The sequence below is a fragment of the Lycium barbarum genome, chromosome 4 (assembly GCF_019175385.1).
Source record: "Lycium barbarum isolate Lr01 chromosome 4, ASM1917538v2, whole genome shotgun sequence".
Taxonomy (NCBI): domain Eukaryota; kingdom Viridiplantae; phylum Streptophyta; class Magnoliopsida; order Solanales; family Solanaceae; genus Lycium; species Lycium barbarum.
The window spans coordinates 96,175,520-96,182,673 of NC_083340.1; positions in this window are offsets into that span (position 1 = coordinate 96,175,520).

Consider the following 7,154-nt stretch of genomic DNA (forward strand, 5'->3'; position numbering starts at 1 on the left):
TGGCTTTTGTTGTATTGTAGAGATTTCGGGTGGAGTATGGTGTTGGTGAAATTGTTTGAATATTGTATAGATTGTTTGAAATGTTCATGAATTGTGTTTGAATGATCTCGGATTAGAAATGAATATGTGAGCATTGATATTGGCTTGAATGTACGTAGTTGAATTGAATGTGATAAGCTACGTAGAGGAGAAGGTTACTAATGATAGAATGCAATTTAAATTGATTCTTGATGTTACTAGTATGGTTGTTGGTATTGTTGGTATGGTTGTTGATGAATTTGGCCGAGTTAAATTCTCGGGGATGTTGAATTTACAGGGGAGATGCTGCCGAAATTTTTGTAGACAAGTACTAGTTAAAATTGGATTTTTAAGTACTTGTAGCTAATGTTTGGTAATTGATAACGTTATTGTAGATATTGGGGAGCCCGAGACTTGAGTCGGGATTTGGTTAGCGAGCGATCGAGGTATGTAGAGCCTACCTTTCCGTCTTTTGGCATGACCTTTATGAAATGAACAAATAACGTATATGTATGCTTCTAAAGAAAATGCTATTCTTAGAGCCACTAGGATGGCTAATATCTTTGATTTCCATAAGCTATTCCATATTACTCGATACGTATTTATGATGTCCGAAGATTCTAGTTGCTATGTTTCTGAATGTTGTTCGAAGGAAAATTGAGATGATTAAGGTCTTTGATGAATACTTTGATACGTAAATATGGTCTTAAAGTCTCCATTTGATTTGATCCATAATGTTATTCGAAAGTTTCCTAATATGAATGATACTTGAATTTCCAAATATGGCTTATGAAATGTTTTTAGAAGGTTCTGTACTTCAAAAGCTCGCAACTTTCTTATACTTATTCCGATTGACTCGATACTTGTTTCTGAGCCTTCTGATATCGGTATATATTTATTCATCGAGTCTTGGAATCTATTTACTTATATGCATATGGTTTTCTCACTACTCCGCTCGTGCATACTACTACTACATCGTTCGCCGGGTCCCGGGCCGATTTTGTGATCGTGCGCACTATGTTATATTCGGCAGTATGATGTGTTACGGTTCCCGAGTTCCTCGCCATAGGGCCGGGTACCGCTTATATATGGCGTTATGATGTGATATGGCATATGATGTGTTCTGATGTTGTGATATGTTGTGATGATACAATATGTTCGGGGATTGTACGGATATTTGAAACCTTCTGGAGTATGATGTGTTGTGGCGCCAGTGTCGGAGTGGCGACCACGTTCCTGAGCCCTAAGTATGATTTTTATTTGCATTATTTACGTTTTCAGCACAGGTTTTGATATACTAATTCCGTATCCATTTCCGTACTTCTCACTTCAGTTCTGATTTAGATTACTGCATTTCATGCTTTACATACTCACTACATATTTCGTACTGAACCCCTTTCTTCGGGGGCTGCGTTTCATACCCGCAGGTACAGCTGTTCGTTCTGGTGACCCGCCAGTGTAAGATTCTTATTTTTCTATTTGGAGTACTCCTTTGATCCGGAGCTCATATTTTTGGTACATATCTTTTGTTATACTGTTTCTGTATATATGTATATATGACTATTCGGGGTACGGCGGGGCCCTGTCCCGTCATATGTTTCTGTTATGTTTTGTAGAGGCCTGTAGACATATATGTGGGTCATGGGTCGTGTTTGTTCGGTTATGTCTGTGACTTGTGCCTTAAGCGGTCCTGTTTTCTATTATGGCCAAAACGGCCCATTTGTTTGTATATGTATGTATGTTCGGGCGATGTGTATTCTGCCAGCCTGCCGGCTTTCGTATGATATTTCTGTTACAGGTGACCGCTTAAGATGATGTCTGTTCTCAGTATCTGTGCAAAACAACGTATGTTAGATGTGAATAAGTCTTTGATATGTCGATTTGGTAAGCGAATGCGTTTGGGTGCCCAATTAGGACACTAGTCATGGCCCACGGGGCTGGGTCGTGACATTATCACTCCAAGTACTGATAGCATATTCATAGTCTACACCACCTCCCACCTTCTTCAGATTCGGAATAGTTTCACTAGGAAGTCCTCACTTCTGTGGAAGGTGTTGTTCACTGGAAATATCTTGCATCTACGACTCGAGCTTCTAAATGGAAGCCGTGTGAGATCCCACTGTTTATGTCAGTCCCTTCAATTTTCTATGCGTTTTATCTTGGTTGGCTAGCACCTTTTCAAGCATGCTCTCCAACTTAGAACTCCCTTGTTCAGTCGACTGACCCTTCAGTGGAATATAGGGATTGGAACTCCTATTTCCAAAGTTATTGTTATTGTTGTAGTTTCCCTGATTCGAGCCACCATAGTTGTTGTTGTAATTACATTGTCCCTATTGTGGTCTCTATTGATTCTGAGTTTGATTTTGATAGCCTCCTTGATAATTCTACCTTTGGTAACACCCTTGAGAATTATTAACATAGTTAGCATGCTCATACTGTATAGGAGGACCCTCTTTATATGGAACCTTTTGAACATGGTACATTAACCTTCTTTGCTTCCTTTTCATCAAGTATCTTGGTTAGCAAAGAAATATTGGTTGCTATCTGAGCTAGCGTTTGTTGAGTTTCTTGGTTCTCTTTCAAAATGTTATGGATCATCGGAGGTCATAGCCTACACTGTTAGTACCACCCGAATTGCATGCTTGATTGTGAGTAGTAGGCTTATCAAGAAACTGAGTGATTCGGGCATAGGTCTTGTCCATAAAACACCCACTAGTTGCAGTGTTTCCAACTGCTTATGTCAACTGATCTAGCCCTCTATTGAACTTCTCCATCAAAATATTTTCTGGAAAACCATGATTGGGAGACTTCTGAAAATATTCTTTGAACCCAAGCTTCAAATAGTTGTTCCCCTTTAAGCTATTTGAAATCATATGTCTTGTCACGAATCTCAGCTTCCTTGTTTGGTAGAAACCACTTCTTAAAAGAATATCAACGGGCTCTCCCCATATATGAATAGTGTTGTGGGGCAGCTTCTCAAACCAAACTCTTGCTTCACCGGCAAAAGAGTATTAGAAAACTTCTAGTCAAATAGCATCATCTTGAGCAGCATTCTGCATATATTGGGCACACACCCACGAAGTTCTTCAAATGTTGGTGAGGGTCATCATCGGTAGAGTTCCGAAAATATCCCTCAAGTTTGAGCAGTTGGTAGATAGTGGAGTCAATCTTGCAGTTTGCAGCATAAATCCTCGGTGGAACAATAACAGAGGCATATTCCACCTCTTCTAACATATTTGCAAAAACATTCCCCATCTCCACTTCCATAGGTAGGTCTTGCACTTGCACATTCCTATTACCACCTGCTCCACATCTTCCTCTATTGTTCATGATCGCCTTGTTCATAGTAAACAGCAGAAAAGGTGTGATGGAATAGAAAAAGACTTTAAGTAAAGCACAAATCTTTTAGTAATTTCAAAACCGTATTCTTCAGCAATGACGCAAAAATTTGATACGCTCAAATTACACCTATTAAATAATGTAAACTCTCAAGGCCTAGAAGCTCGGGGATTGAATACCCCGCTAGGTATAGGGAGGGAGTCTTCTACAAGTCACATTACTGGTCGATGACCTGATTTTGAACACATACTCGTCCCCGGAATAGAAGTGTGCCATCCTGGCGAAGGTTCAACTCCTTCTGTGTCATCAAGTACCTCAAGCTCGGACAATGTCAAATATAGTAACCCAATGAGATTGGGGTCGAATCCCATGGGGCGTACGGTGTGAAAACGTTACTAAAGTCATATAGTACTTTCTTATGATCTAGTTTCGTATTCCGTTGAGTTTGTAGAAGACTGCTTGTTTATGACCAATTGCTAAATAATTACGTTGGATTGTAATATAAGGTAAAAGAAACCAAGGTTGTATGCCCTTTTAGATAAGGTGTATGCTATGGTGATTGATCATGATATACTTCTAATAGATCGTTATAAGAATGCATTTAACCTCTAATTGAATCCCTAATGTTTCCCAACAGTTAAAGATTATTTCAATTTATGATTTTCCCAAATATAAAAGAGTGTGTATGAAGAACAGTTAATTCATACCAAGTAAATTCCTCTTATTTCTAAGTGAATTTATTAAACAAGGGTTAAAGCCTCGAGTTCTTGTTATTTATTCCTACCAAAACCCTACTCACTTTTCCAAGTTAAGAAAAGTTTATGGCTTTAATCAACGTTTGCAGCCATCAATTATGAATGAAGAACAAATAATAAATAAACCCTAAGAATCCATTATGTTTATATCAATCCCAATCCCCAATCACAAAACACCATCCTAGGGTTCACAACTTTAGTGGAGAAATTAAGTACTCATAGTGGAAGAAGAACAATAAGAGACCATAGAAATCATAATGCTTATTTTTGATTGATTGGAATTGAAGGAAAGTAATTGCAATTGTTTGTTCTCCAAAAAGCTTTAAAAACTATGAGTATTCAATGCTAGGGAATAATAGTTTAAACCTAACAACTAGTCATACATAAAACCCTACAATGAACTGTTTATACGGTTTCAAAAACATAAAATTACATAATTGCAAATAGGTCCCTGACGGCATTATTTACGGTCTGTATCATAAAATATGAACTGTATAAAGTTATACGGTTAAGCAATCTTCATGTCTTCAGTGAAAAGTACGATCGCCTTATACGGCCCGTATTATATCACACGGTCCGTGTAAGTTGCCCGTATTTCTTCATATTCAAAACTTTACTCTCTGCCACAGTTGTAGTCACAAAATACGGTCCATAAAATGTACTCATAAAACAACAACTTCTACTTCAATATTCGGCTTCACTATCCACAATTCACGGACAGGATTACGGTCCGTACAATTATATACGGCCCGTGAAACATCATAACAGTGCCAAATCATGAAATTTTGTGTTTTTATCCTTTAACTCCTCAATTTACCTCAAACACAACAAAACACATCAAAACGACACATCCTTGCTTAAAAAAGTAAAACTTCTCGTAAAAAGGTACCAAATGTGTCATAATTTCACGGCACATCAAAGCCTCCAACTTAAAGTCTTTGGTTGTCCTCAAGCAAGTAATACACAAAAATGACTCAACTAAACTTAGATACAATAGAGTAACAATGTCTACAATGGTTTTGACTTTGAACTACCGGCATGCAAGTTTTCCACAGATAACCACCTCATTTTCATAATCAACAATAGAACACAAACTCGAGAATTCTAAGACTAACAAAGATGATTCAGTCTATGACATCACATTACCAGAACTATTAATGGACCCACAAACGTCGCCTCGGATGGTTGTTTCATATTTCGCATGTTAGTCCTTACGCCATCACATAAACCAAAGAATGTCCCACACACATAAATAAAACGAACGGGGATGAAGGCTAAAGAGAAGAGAAAACACTCATACTCACAAAGATGTTCATACACTACAAATTCAATATACCATATGCTTGCCCTTATTTTCAATGCATTCAATCTTCAGATGGTTCAGTTGTGATCACACTAAGACTTTTACTCGGATTGTAATGTAGGCAAAGGGACGGGTAGGATAGTTATTGAGGTATTAGTAACACACCCTCCTTGAGAACTAAACTTGTCTTCACTTTATTAGCCTTTTCGTTTCTCCCTCTTTCACTTCCATAACCTCGATATTACATGCAACAAATGTAACCTGACTTTCTTTTTGTGCCACGAGTTTTTGAATTTTTTTATACTAATTTTATCTTTTTTTTCATAAGTATTTATAGCAACCACATCGAGTCTCGACTTGATACTCACGCCACCCCAAACATAGGCTTTTAGCCTCTACTTTACACTTGTATCGCCCCCAACTTAGGCATTTAGCCTCTTTTCTCTAATAGTGTCAAGGAGGGAACGGGTGTAAAGAGGAATCAGCTCAAAAATGGTACGGGTATGTTAACGGCTAGTCAAGAAGATTGCAAATGCAGAGTATGAACAGAACTAACAACTCACACACACAATGGCATCAGGACCTTTCGTTAGTGCAAATACAGCCCCTAGCGATCATTCATCATCCATAATACCATAATAAATACGATGTCAGAGAAGAACCAATCACGTCAATCACTAGCAATTCCTCACTATGCATCATTCAAACTGTTTGAGGGGTTCATAATTTCAACCAAAAATATAAACCTACCATAAGTTCCAAACCACTACCATATAATTCATAACTACTCTATTCTAGATAAACAACCTAAGCATGCCAGTTTCAACACAAATAAACCCCTCGAGAAAATAATTCTAGCAAAGAAAAGTCAAGGGGGTCATAAACATATAGCTACATATACACAAACCCCACCCCCAACTAAAAACTATGCATTGCCCCTAGTGCATCAATGTTAGCATAAGCAAAGGGTAAGGGTTACCTGGGTGCACTAGGTGTTGTGATTATCTCGGGATGGTGCCGTCACCACAGATAGCGCTGCAGCATCATCCTCAGTAGTAACACTCTCCCCAGCAGCTGGAACATCCGCCGGTATGCGACTAGTCGAAGCATCAACTAGATCAGAGTAATTCTCCCTCAGAGATTTATGCACAACGATCGGGAACCCCTCCTCCTCGTCCCAACGCAATCTCTGAGTCACCTCTGCTGGGTCCTCATAGGATGGTTCCACAGCATCCTATTTCCTCTTGCCCTTCAGAATTGTGGACTCATCCTCTACCTCATCATCATCTAACAAATTTTTGACCCAGATCAGTGCATCCAAGTCAACACCCATTGCTGAAGCAGGATCCTATAACACCACTTGTTCTTATGCTTTTAGTGCCTAGACCTCCTCTCTCAACTTAGCAAGCTCTGCCTGTAATGACCCCAAATCAGCTGCGGGAGATTCCTTCTCCACCGCAATCAATCTCATTTCAAAAGCATCAAGCGTAGTGTGGAGGACGGTATGAGACTGCTCCATTTTAGACAGGATCGATAAGTGGTAGGCTTGATCTATTTCTCCTTAAAAGGTTTGAACTATGCCATAATAATACCAACTTGCTTGTCAGCCTTTCTTGCTTCGATAGTGACTTTCCTGAAGTTTTCTCTGGTCAATGCCAAGGGATTAGTCCCTCGTTGTGCTGCCGGTGGACGTCTAGCTGCAATAGTGACACCTACTGAAGAAACAAGTGCGGATGAAG